The sequence below is a fragment of the Kogia breviceps genome, chromosome 4, assembly GCF_026419965.1.
Source record: "Kogia breviceps isolate mKogBre1 chromosome 4, mKogBre1 haplotype 1, whole genome shotgun sequence".
Lineage (NCBI taxonomy): Eukaryota > Metazoa > Chordata > Mammalia > Artiodactyla > Physeteridae > Kogia > Kogia breviceps.
In genome coordinates, this window is record NC_081313.1 from 62,998,865 (window position 1) to 63,011,341 (window position 12,477).

General features: G+C 38.3%; 1 protein-coding gene across 4 annotated transcripts in view; it reads left to right on the forward strand.

Moving 5' to 3' along the window:
- The window catches only part of CMYA5 (cardiomyopathy associated 5), a 104,417-nt gene that overhangs the window by 81,622 nt on the left and 10,318 nt on the right, over positions 1–12,477 (forward strand). The window lies entirely within an intron of this gene.

The following is a 12,477-nucleotide window of genomic DNA, read 5'->3' on the forward strand; positions in this document are numbered from 1 at the left end:
TGGTATCTCATATCAATACAAATAGAACTGCATCAGTTTTTTAAAAAACAATTCCATTAATTTATTTGACCAGTTGAGAGCACTTAAGTTGTTTCCATTCTCACAAAGAGTGCTGCAGAAAAACCTTGTGCATATATCGTTTCATACATGTGCAGGTATATCTGTAGGATAAATTCCTAGAAGTACCGTGATTGGTTAGAAGGTATGAACATTTTGAATTTTGATAAATATTACCAAATTGTCTCCATAGAGGCTGTAGCTGTTTACACTCTGGCTAGCAGCATGTAAGTGTGCTTGGTTCTTTATACCTATGCCTTCACAGGGTGTGATAAAACTTGACAGTTTGATAAGTAGAAAATGGAATCTTATTATAGTTTAATTGTGCATTTCTGTTACTAGGTTGAACATCTTTTTGTCTGTTTCAGACCCATGTACTTCCTTTTCTATGAACTGTTCATTTCCTTTACCCATTTTTTCCTGTTAGAGTGTAGTATTTTTTTCCTATTGATTTGTAGAAGCTCTTTGTTTTTTAAAGAACATTAGCCTTCATCTATGATATGAGTTGCAATTTAAAAATTTTTTGCCATACGTATTTTTTTTTGGCTTAAACAATAGATATTTATTTTCAATTCTGGAAGCTCAACATCCAAGATCAAAGTGTCTTCAGAGTTGATTTCTTCTGAGGCCTCTCTCTTTGGTTTGTAGGTGACTGTTTTTTCTCTGTGTCTTCGTATGGTCCCTCTGTGTCTGGCTGTGTCCTAACCTCTTCTTTTTTTTTATACATCTTTATTAGAGTATAACTGCTTTACAATGTTGTGTTACTTTCTGTTGTACAGCAAAGTGAATCAGCTATATGTATACATATATCCCCCATCTCCACCCTCTTGAGCCTCCCTCCCACCCCTCTGGGTCATCACAAAACACCAAGCTTATCTCCCTGTGCTATGCAGCAGCTTCCCACTAGCTATCTATTTTACATTTGGTAGTGTCTGTATGTCCATGCCACACTCTCACTTTGTCCCAGCTTACCCTTCCCCCTCCCCATATCCTCAACTCCATGCTCTAGTAGGTCTGTCTTTATTCCCATCTTGCCCCTAGGTTCTTCATGACCTTTTTGTTTTTAGATTCCATATATATGTGTTAGCATATAGTATTTGTTATTCTCTTTCTGACTTTCTTCACTCTGTGTGACAGACTCTAGGTCCATCCACCTTACTACAAATAACTCAATTTCATTTCTTTTTATGGCTGAGTAATATTCCATTGTATATATGTGCCACATCTTTATTCATTCATCTGTCGACGGACACTTAGGTTGCTTCCATGTCCTTGCTATTGTAAATACAGCTGCAATGAACATTTTGGTACATGACTCTTTTTGAATTATGGTTTTCTCAGGTTATATGCCCAGTAGTGGGATTGCTGGGTCATATGGTAGTTGTATTTGTAGTTTTTTAAGGAACCTCCATACTGTTCTCCACAGTGGCTGTATCAATTTACATTCCCACCAACAGTGCAAGAGGGTACCCTTTTCTCCACACCCTCTCCACATTTATTGTTTCTAGATTTTTTGATGATGGCCATTCTGACCAGTGTGAGATGATATCTCATTGTAGTTTTGATTTGCATTTCTCTAATGATCAGTGATGTTGAACATTCTTTCATGTGCTTGTTGGCAATCTGTATATCATCTTTGGAGAAATGTCTAGTTAGGTCTTCTGCCCATTTTTGGATTGGGTTGTTTGTTTTTTTGATATTGAACTGCATGAGCTGCTTTTAAACTTTGGAGATTAATCCTTTGTCAATTGCTTCATTTGCAACTATTTTCTCCCATTCTGAGGGTTGTCTTTTCATCTTGTTTATGGTTTCCTTTGCTGTGCAAAAGCTTTTAAGTTTCATTAGGTCCCATTTGTTTATTTTTGTTTTTATTTCCATTTCTCTAAGAGGTGGGTCAAAAAGGATCTTGCTGTGATTTATGTCATAGAGTGTTCTGCCTATGTTTTCCTCTAAGAGTTTGATAGTGTCTGTCCTTACATTTAGGTCTTTAATCCATTTTGAGTTTATTTTTGTGTATGGTGTTATGGAGTGTTCTAATCTCATTCATTTATATGTAGCTTTTCAGTTTTCCCAGCACCACTTATTGAACAGACTGTCTTTTCTCCACTGTATATTCTTGCCTCCTTTATCAAAGATAAGGTGACCATATGTGCATGGGTTTATCTCTGGGCTTTCTATCCTGTTCCATTGATCTATTTTTCTGTTTTTGTGCCAGTACCATACTGTCTTGATTACTATAACTTTGTAGTATAGTCTGAAGTCAGGGAGCCCGATTCCTCCAGCTCCTTTTTTCGTTCTCAAGATTTCTTGGCTATTCGGGGTCTTTTTTGTTTCCGTACAAATTGTGACATTTTCTGTTCTAGTTCTGTGAAAATTGCCATTGGTAGTTTGATAGGGATTGCATTGAATCTGTAGATTGCTTTGGGTAGTATAGTCATGTTCACAATGTTGATTCTTCCAATCCAAGAACATGGTATATATCTCCATCTATTTTTATCATCTTTAATATCTTTCATCAGTGTCATAGTCTTCTGCATACAGGTCTTTTCTCTCCTTAGGTAGGTTTATCCCTAGGTATTTTATTCTTTTTGTTGCAGTGGTAAATGAGAGTGTTTTCTTAATTTCACTTTCATATTTTTCATCATTAGTGTATAGGAATGCCAGAGATTTCTGTGCATTAATTTTGTATCCTGCTACTTTACCAAATTCATCAATTAGCTCTAGTAGTTTTCTGATGGCATCTTTAGGATTCTCTGTGTATAGTATCATGTCACCTGTAAACAGTGACAGCTTTATTTCTTCTTTTCCAATTTGGATTCCTTTTATTTCTTTTTCTTCTCTGATTGCTGTGGCTAAAACTTCCAAAACTATGTTGAATAATAGTGGTGAGAGTGGGCAACCTTGTCTTGTTTCTGATCTTAGTGGAAATGGTCTCAGTTTTTCACCATTGAGGATGATGTTGGCTGTGGGTTTGTCATATATGGCCTTTATTATGTTGAGGAAAGTTCCCTCTATGCCTACTTTCTGGAGGGTTTTTATCATAAATGGGTGTTGAATTTTGTCAAAAGCTTTCTCTGCATCGATTGAGATGATCATATGGTTTTTCTACTTCAGTTTGTTAATATGCTGTATCACATTGATTGATTTGCATCTATTGAAGAATCCTTGCATTCCTGGAATAAACCCCACTTGATCATGGTGTATGATCCTTTTAATGTGCTGTTGGATTCTGTTTGCTAGTATTTTTTTGAGGATTTTTGCATCTATGTTCATCAGTGATATTGGTCTGTAGTTTTCTTTCTTTGTGACGTCTTTGTCTGGTTTTGGTATCAGGGTGATGCTGGCCTCATAGAATGAGTTTGGGAGTGTCCCTCCCTCTGCTATCTTTTGGAAGAGTTTGAGAAGGATAGGTGTTAGCTCTTCTCTAAATTTTGATAGAATTTGCCTGTGAAGCCATCTGGTCCTGGGCTTTTTTTGTTGGAAGATTTTTAATCACAGTTTCAATTTCAGTGCTTGTGATTGGTCTGTTCATATTTTCTATTTCTTCCTGGTTCAGTCTCGGCAGGTTGTGCATTTCTAAGAATTTGTCCATTTCTTCCAGGTTGTCCATTTTATTGGCATACAGTTGCTTGTAGTAATCTTTGATAATCTTTTGTATTTCTGCAGTATCAGTGGTTACATCTCCTTTTTCATTTCTAATTCTATTGATTTGAGTCTTCTCCCTTTTTTTAATTGATGAGTCTCGCTAATGGTTTATCAATTTTGTTTATCTTCTCAAAGAACCAGCTTTTAGTTTTATTGATCTTTGCTATTGTTTCCTTCACTTCTTTTTCATTTATTTCTGATCTGATCTTTATGATTTCTTTCCTTCTGCTAAATTTGGGGTTTTATTGTTCTTCTTTCTCTAATTGCTTTAGGTGCAAAGTTAGGTTGTTTATTCGAGATGTTTCCTGTTTCTTAAGGTAGGATTGTATTGCTATAAACTTCGCTCTTATAACTGCTTTTGCTGCATCTCATAGGTTTTGGGTTGTCGTGTTTTCATTGTCATTTGTTTCTAAGTATTTTTTGATTTCCTCTTTGATTTCTTCAGTGATCACTTCGTTATTAAGTAGTGTATTGTTTAGCCTCCATGTGTTTGTATTTTTTACAGATGTTTTCCTGTAATTGATATCTAGTCTCATAGCATTGTGGTCGGTAAAGATACTTGATACGATTTCAATTTTCTTAAGTTCACCAAGGCTTGATTTGTGACCCAAGATATGATCTATCCTGGAGAATGTTCCATGAGTACTTGAGAAGAATGTGTATTTTGTTTGTTGTTGTTTTCAGATGGAATGTCCTATAAATATCAATTAAGTCCATCTTGTGTAATGTATCATTTAAAGCTTGTGTTTCCTTATTTATTTTCATTTTGGATGTTCGGTCCATTGGTGACATCGGGGTTTTAAAATCCCCTCCTAGAACAGTATGGAGGTTCCTTAAAAAACTACAAATAGAACTACCATATGACCCAGCAATCCCACTACTGGGCATATACCCTGAGAAAACCATAATTCAAAAAGAGTCATGTACCAAAATGTTTATTGCAGCTCTATTTACGATAGCCAGGACATGGAAGTAACCTAAGTGTCCATCAACAGATGAATGGATAAGGAAGATGTGGCACATATATACAATGGAATATTACTCAGCCATAAAAAGAAATGAAACTGAGTTATTTGTAATGAGGTGGATAGACCTGGAATCTGTCATACAGAGTGAAGTAAGTCAGAAGGATAAAAACAAATACCGTATGCTAACACATATATATGGAATCTAAAAAAAAAAAATGTCATGAAGAGATTAGTGGTAGGATGGAAATAAAACACAGACCTACTAGAGCATGGACTTGAGGATATGGGGAGGGGGAAAGGTAAGCTGTGACGATGTGAGAGAGTGGCAGGGACATATACACACTACCAAATGTAAATTAGATAGCTAGTGGGAAGCTGCAGCATAGCACAGGGAGTTCACCTCTGTGCTTTGTGACCACCTAGAGGGGTGGGATAGGGAGGGTGGGAGGGAGGGTGACACAAGAGGGAAGAGTTATGGGAACATATGTATATGTATAACTGATTCACTTTGTTGTAAAGGAGAAACTAACACACTATTGTAAAACAGTTATACTCAAATAAAGATGTTAAAAAAATAAAAAAATTTAAAAAATAAAGTCCCCTCCTATGATTGTTTTACTGTCGATTTCCCCTTTTATGACTGTTAGTATTTGCCTTATGTATTGAGGTGCTCCTGTGTTGGGTGCATAAATATTTACAATTGTTGTGTCTTCTTCTTGGATTGATCCCTTGATCATTATGTAGTGTCCTTCTTTGTCTCTTGTAATAGTCTTTGTTTTAAAGTCTATTTTGTCTGATATGAGAATTGCTACTCCAGCTTTCTTTTGATTTCCATTTGCATGGAATATCTTTTTCTATCCCCTCACTTTCAGTCTGTATGTGGCCCTAGGTCTGAAGTGAGTCTCTTGTAGACAGCATATATATGGGTCTTGTTTTTGTATCCATTCAGCCAGTCTATGTCTTTTGGTTGGAGCATTTAATCCATTTACATTTAAGGTAATTATGAATATGTATGTTCCTCTTACCATTTTCTTAATTGGGTTTGTTATTGTAGGTCTTTTCCTTCTCTTGTGTTTCCTGCCTAGAGAAGTTCCTTTAGCATTTGTTGTAAAGCTAGTTTGGTGGTGCTGAATTCTTTTAGCTTTTGCTTGTCTGTAAAGGTTTTAATTTCTCCATCAAATCTGAATGAGATCCTTGCTAGGTAGAGTAATCTTGGTTGTAGGTTTTTCCCCTTCATCACTTTAAGTATGTCCTGTCACTCCCTTCTGGCTTGCAGAGTTTCTGCTAAAAGATCAGATGTTAACCTTATGGGGATTCCCTTGTATATTATCTGTTGTTTTTCCCTTGATGCTTTTAATATTTTTTCATTGTATTTAATTTTTGATAGTTTGATTAATATGTCCCTTGATGTGTTTCTCCTTTGATTTATCCTTTATGGGACTCGCTGTGCTTCCTGGACTTGACTAACTGTTTCCTTTCCCATATTAGGGAAGTTTTCAACTATAATCTCTTCAAATATTTTCTCAGTCCCTTTCTTTTTCTCTTCTTCTTCTGGGACCCCTATAATTCAATTGTTCGTGCATTTAATGTTGTCCCAGAGGTCTCCGAGAGTGTCCTCAATTCTTTTCATTCTTTTTTCTTTATTCTGCTCTGCAGTAGTTATTTCCACTATTTTATCTTCCAGTTCACTTATCCTTTTTTCTGCCTCAGTTATTCTGCTCTTGATCCCTTGTAGAGAATTTTTCATTTCATTTATTGTGTTGTTCATCACTGTTTGTTTGCTCTTTAGTTCTTCTAGGTCCTTGTTAAATGTTTCTTGTATTTTCTCCATTCTATTTCCAAGATCTTGGATCATCTTTACTATCATTATTCTGAATTCTTTTTCACTAGACTGTCTGTTTCTTCTTCATTTGTTAGGTCTGCTGGGTTTTTGCCTTCCTCCTTCATCTGCTGTGTGTTTCTCTGTCTTCTCATTTTGCTTAACTTACTATTTGGGGTTTCCTTCTTGCGGGCTGCAGGTTCGTAGTTCCTGTTGTTTTTGGTGTGTGTCCCCAGTGGCTAAGGTTTGTTCATTGGATTGTGTAGGCTTCCTGGTGGAGGGGACTAGTGTCTGTGTTCTGGTGGATGAGGCTGGATCTTGTCTTTCTGCTGGGCAGGTCCACATCTGATGATGTGTTTTGGAGTGTCTGTGGCCTTAATATGATTTTAGGCAGCCTCTCTGCTAATGGGTGGGGTTGTGTTTCTGTCTTGCTAGTTGTTTGGCATAGGGTGTCCAGCACTGTAGCTTGCTGGTCGTTGAGTGAAGCTAGGTCTTGGTGTTGAGATGGAGATCTCTGGGAGATTTTCTCCCTTTGGTATTATGTAGAGCTGGGTGGTCTCTTGTGGACCAGTGTCCTGAAGTTGGCTCTCCCACCTAGAGGCACAGCCCTGACGCCTGGTTGGAGCACCAAGAGCCTGTCCTCCACATGGCTCAGAAAAAAAGGGAGAAAAAGAAGGAAAGAAAGAAGAATATAAAATAAAATACAGTTATTAAAATAAAAAAGTTATTTTTAAGTAATAAAAAAAGGAAAAAGAAAGAGAGAAAGAAGAGAGCAACCAAACCAAAAAACAAATCCGCCAGTTATAAGAAGTGCTAAAAACTATACTAAAGCAAAACAACAACAACAAAAAACTGGACAGACAGAACCCTAGGACAAATGGTAAAAGCAAAGCTATACAGATAAAATCACACACAGAAGCATACACATACAGACTAACAAAAAGAGAAAAAGGGAAAAAATATATATATATAGTTGCTCCCAAAGTCTACCTCCTCAATTTGGGATGATTCGTTGTGTATTCGGTATTCCACAGATGCAGGGTACATCCAGTTGATTGATCTGCTGAGGCTACTGGGAGAGATTTCCCTTTCTCTTCTTTGTTTGCATAGCTCCTGGGGTTCAGCTTTGGATTTGGACCCGCCTCTGCATGTAGGTCGCCTGAGGGAATCTGTTCTTCGCTCAAACAGGACGGGGTAAAAGGAGCAGCTGATTCGGGGGCTCTAGCTCACTCAGGCCAGGGGAGGGAGGGGTACGGATGTGGGGCGAGCCTGTGGCGGCAGAGGCCGCTGTGACATTGTGCACCAGCCTGAGGCGCACCGTGTGTTCTCCCGGGGAAGTTGTCCCTGGATCACAGGACCCTGGCAGTGGCGGGCTGCACATGCTCGCAGGAGGGGAGGTGTGGATAGTGACCTGTGCTTGCACACAGTCTTCTTGGTGGCGGCAGCATCCTTAGCATCTCATGCCCATCTCTGGGATCCGTGCTGATAGCCGTGGCTCACGCCCATCTCTGGAGCTTGTTTAGGCGGTGCTCTGCATCCCCTCTCCCCATGCATCCTGAAACAGTGGTCTCTTGCCTCTTCGGCAGCTCCAGACTTCTCCCAGACTCCCTCCCGGCTAGCCGTGGTGCACTAACCCCTTCAGGCTGTGTTCACACCGCCAAGCCCAGTCCTCTCCCTGCGATCCGACCGAAGCCCGAGCCTCAGCTCCCAGCTCCCGCCCTTCCCAGCGGGTGAGCAGACGAGCCTCTCGGGCTGGTGAGTGCTGGTCGGCACCAGTCCTCTGCGGGAATCTCTCCGCTTTGCCTTCCGCACCCCTGTTGCTGTGCTCTCTTCTGTGGCTCTGAAGCTTCCCCCTCTGCCACCTGCAGTCTCCACCCATGAGGGGGCTTCTAGTGTGTGGAAACTTTCCTCCTTCACAGCTCCCTCCCACTGGTGCAGGTCCCGTCCCTATTCTTTTGTCTTTGTTTTTTTCTTTTTTCTTTTGCCCTACCCAGGTACGTTGGGGATTTCTTGCCTTTTGGGGTGTCTGAGGTCTTCTGCCAGCATTCAGTAGGTGTTCTGTAGGAGTTGCTCGACATGTACATGTATTTCTGATGTATTTGTGGGGAGGAAAGTGATCTCCACATCTTACTCTTCCACCATCTTAAAGCTCCTCTCCATATGTATTTTTTAATGTTAATGTTAGTTTAGATCTACTTTCAGGAGGAAGTATGCAGTAGGGAATCCAACTTTATCTTTTCTACTATGCCTATCCCACTGTGCCAGCAAGAAAACCCATCATTTTCCCTTCTGATTTGAAATACTTCCATTATTATATACTAAAGAACCTATGTATTGGGGTCTATTCCTCACCTTTATAATCTATTCCATTGACCCATCTATTTATGCCCTAGTACCATGCTGTTTTTATTATTATAGCTTTATAATTTTAGACTTCATGTAGATTAGGTTGCCCCTTCATGACTTTTTTTTTTTGCTATTTGCTAGTTTATTTTTCATATGATCTTTAGAATCAGACTGTGTAGTCACCTCTACTCCCCTGCCCCTGACAATTTGGTATTTTTAGAGATCATGTTAAATTGATAGATTAATTTAGGAAATATTGAAATTTTTGTGATGTTGCATTTTTGTACCCAAGAATTGATATGCCTTTCCTTTTAGTCAAGTCTTTTGTGTGCTTTCCTCCAGTACCATTTTCAAAAATACTTTTCATATAAATCTTATATATTTTTGTTATTTTTGCCGCTATTCTAAGTAAGATCTTTCTTTTGCTTTAGTTTCTATCTAGTTGTTATTTGTATATGAACGATTTTGATTTCTTGCATTAGTTTCACATCTAGCTATTCCACTAAATTCTGAGTTTTTTGTCTGATTTTCTTAGGTTTTCTAGATAGCAGTCATATCATCTGCAAATGGTAATAATTTTACCTCCTACTTCCCAATTTTTTTTAACCTCATGTCTGTCTCTCTGATTTAATGGGAATGCTTTTAGTATTTTCCCATTAAGCATTAAGTCCCTAATGGTTTTTTTCTTCATAAAGATCCTTTTCAATTCCCATGTGAAATATCAGTAATTCTTGCCCCATTGTCTGTGGTTAGTTGTGGCAAACTTTTCAATCATTCCTTGCAAAAATTAAAGAAGGAAAGGGCTCAGGCTAAAGAGGTCTTTGTTATATTGGACAAACATCAGCCTCCTGGGGGCTTCCACTCATTTCCTTCTGAAACAGCAGAAGAGGAGACCACTCTCATTTACATGGCAGCCCTTCAGACTTCTGAGGAGACAGTGGGTCTCCTTTGAATCATTTCTCTCTGCCTTACAGCATTGGAGTTTAACAAATGTCCTTTGTCCTACCAGTGAGCAAACCAAAAGTCCTTTGAAGACCTGCTGGGTGCAGAGCTCTGTGATCAAACCCCACAGCATGCTTATGCCCTACCAGCAATCAGCTAATTTGCTGTGTCAGGGTTCCTAGATGCTTCCTTGTCCTCACCTTCCCGGAACCTCCACATATAAAGCCTTCCCTTTCCATTGCACTATGATACTTGTAGGGAGGATCCCACACTTATGACCCAAAGTGAGACCCTTTGAGTCAAATTTCTTATTGCCTTTTGAATTTTATTACTGGCTCTAGACTTCTAACATCTTCAGGTTAGTCACATTATTGATAAGGCTGAAATCTCTTCTTACCTAAGCATCAACAACTTGCTGTGGTTCCATTTGCTGTCTAATCACTTACTTCACTTTGGATATTCTGTGAATTTGAATTCTACTCTAAACTATGCAAAACTTATTATAACTCATGTGGTTTCAGTTGCAATTATGACAAGTTTTTGGTTTTGAAATAAAAAAATATAATCTATGGAAGAGTGCCACTCTTCAGATTTCAAATTCCAAAATTTTTGAAGTTTTCATTTAGCTAAACAGCAGGGACAGATGACATGAAGGCTTTTATGACATTCAAGTGAGGTCAGACAATAAATAGACATGGAAATGAACCATTCGTAGCTGAGCTTTTTTGCTTTGTTCTTGGTGCTTGAGCATAAGACAGCAACTTATAAATGATAAAACCCTATCATATTTCATATTACTTTCATTTTCATGCCTGGTGCTTTTATAGAGTCAGCGAGGGCACTAGGCATATTTGTCACAACTGCATGACATGTTCACGCACTGAAAGTAGATCTTATCCCATATATTGGCTTCTGTACCATGTAAACTTTTATTCTTTAAATGACTAATAAGACATAGCATACAATTGACTATATATATGGAATTTCCTCCTTGACAGACTTCATAAAATTCAAGAGCAAAACTAACCCAAAAAACAGCATCCTTGGCATTTAACAACTGCATTATCACGAAATGAAACCCATATGTTCTATCCAGTTTCTAGAGATGAAATTTCCTCACCTCTCCTTGTCACTTACCCCTCAAGCAGGGACAGGGCCTGGGCACATGATAAGTGATCAATAAATATTTATTTGATGAGTGGATGAAGTCTGAAATTCAGTTCAGATCTGAGTGTGCTTATTGAGACAATAAGCTTGTTATAATTAATGTACATTGAAAACATCTCTTCAGTCATTAATGCAAATAAGGTCAGCAATACATCTACCCCAGAATACTAATCTAGATATTAGTTGGGAATTGGATTCTCAGTCATAGGACCTGTTTTTTTTGTTGATAAATTGAAGCATTATTAGCTGTCAGTGGACATGTGGCTCAATCCATGCATTCTCCATGCATCTAAAGATAGTACTCTCTGAGGACCTTCTCAGGTGGTAGGTTCTGAAATAACAACCAATAAGGTTTGGGGAGTTTGTACTGACCTTTTCCAGATGCAGGCACTAAATAGCAAATATACAAATAGACCTAGGCTTCTCCCCTCCCTGCCCCCTCCTGCTGAGGAACACACTGTGAGTTTTCTGTGCTTTTAGACATGGGGCTTTGATGGGGGAGGGATTGTTACTCTGTACAGATTTTCTGCTTCTAAAGTCTAAGTTCATCTGTTTTCTGGGTCAATGATACTTTTTCCTTCTCCTGGTTCTCCATGGTATTCTTTAAGGTAGGTACTGAGAATGAAGTAAGTCAACAGAAGTAGAAATGACCTGAAAACAAAAATCAATCTGAGAATGAACAGTGGCCACTCTGATTCTAATGATTTTGTGGTACCTTCATTAATAATAAAACAAACACAAAGAAAATAAAAAACAAACATTAAAAAAACCGCATCTCCCTCTGAGAATGAACTTGAATACTATTGTTTTCAATGACTAGTATCCAATGCACATCTAACAGGAACAGGATTCTGATTCGTTAGTACTCAGATTAAGACTTCTTTTATTAGCAAGGAGCCTAACTTGTAACCCTCTCCAAATCCTCTCCAAATGGAGGCCAAAAGAAAGAGCACTTGTATACTTTATTTGTATAAATGCTCTAGGACATGATATCAAGCAGATAAAAGAGAATGGAAAAGAGGTACAAAAATTATTCCAGCTCACTGGCAAGTTCAGAGCTCCATCTTCAAATCCAACAAGTCCATTTGTGCTTAAATGGTTGGGCTGTTACAGTGTTCTTGCCAAGCCTGCTGCCATTTAGATACCACGACCAGCACTTTTCTTTTAATGTAAATGGGAGGTTTAGGAACAGCAGCTTTGGGGATTTTATTTGGCAATTAGAATTCTCTTTTCTCTCCAGGATTAAGTTTGCTCTAAAGGATATTGTCTTCTTTAGAGATCTTCAGTTTCTATAACTTGTCTGGCTTTGGCATGATGACCATGTACACTCATCTTAAGTTTTCCACTATTCAGGATCTGTTAATTAGATGGTGTCTTTTACATTACAGATTGGTTTAATATCATCTTAATCCACAAATGCCCTCTCAGCCAATATTTGATAAAGAAAACAATATATGCTTGGGGACTCATTAACCACAAAATTAGTCTATTTTCTGAATTAAAAAAAAAAAAGTTTGGTTGGCTCTATTCTAA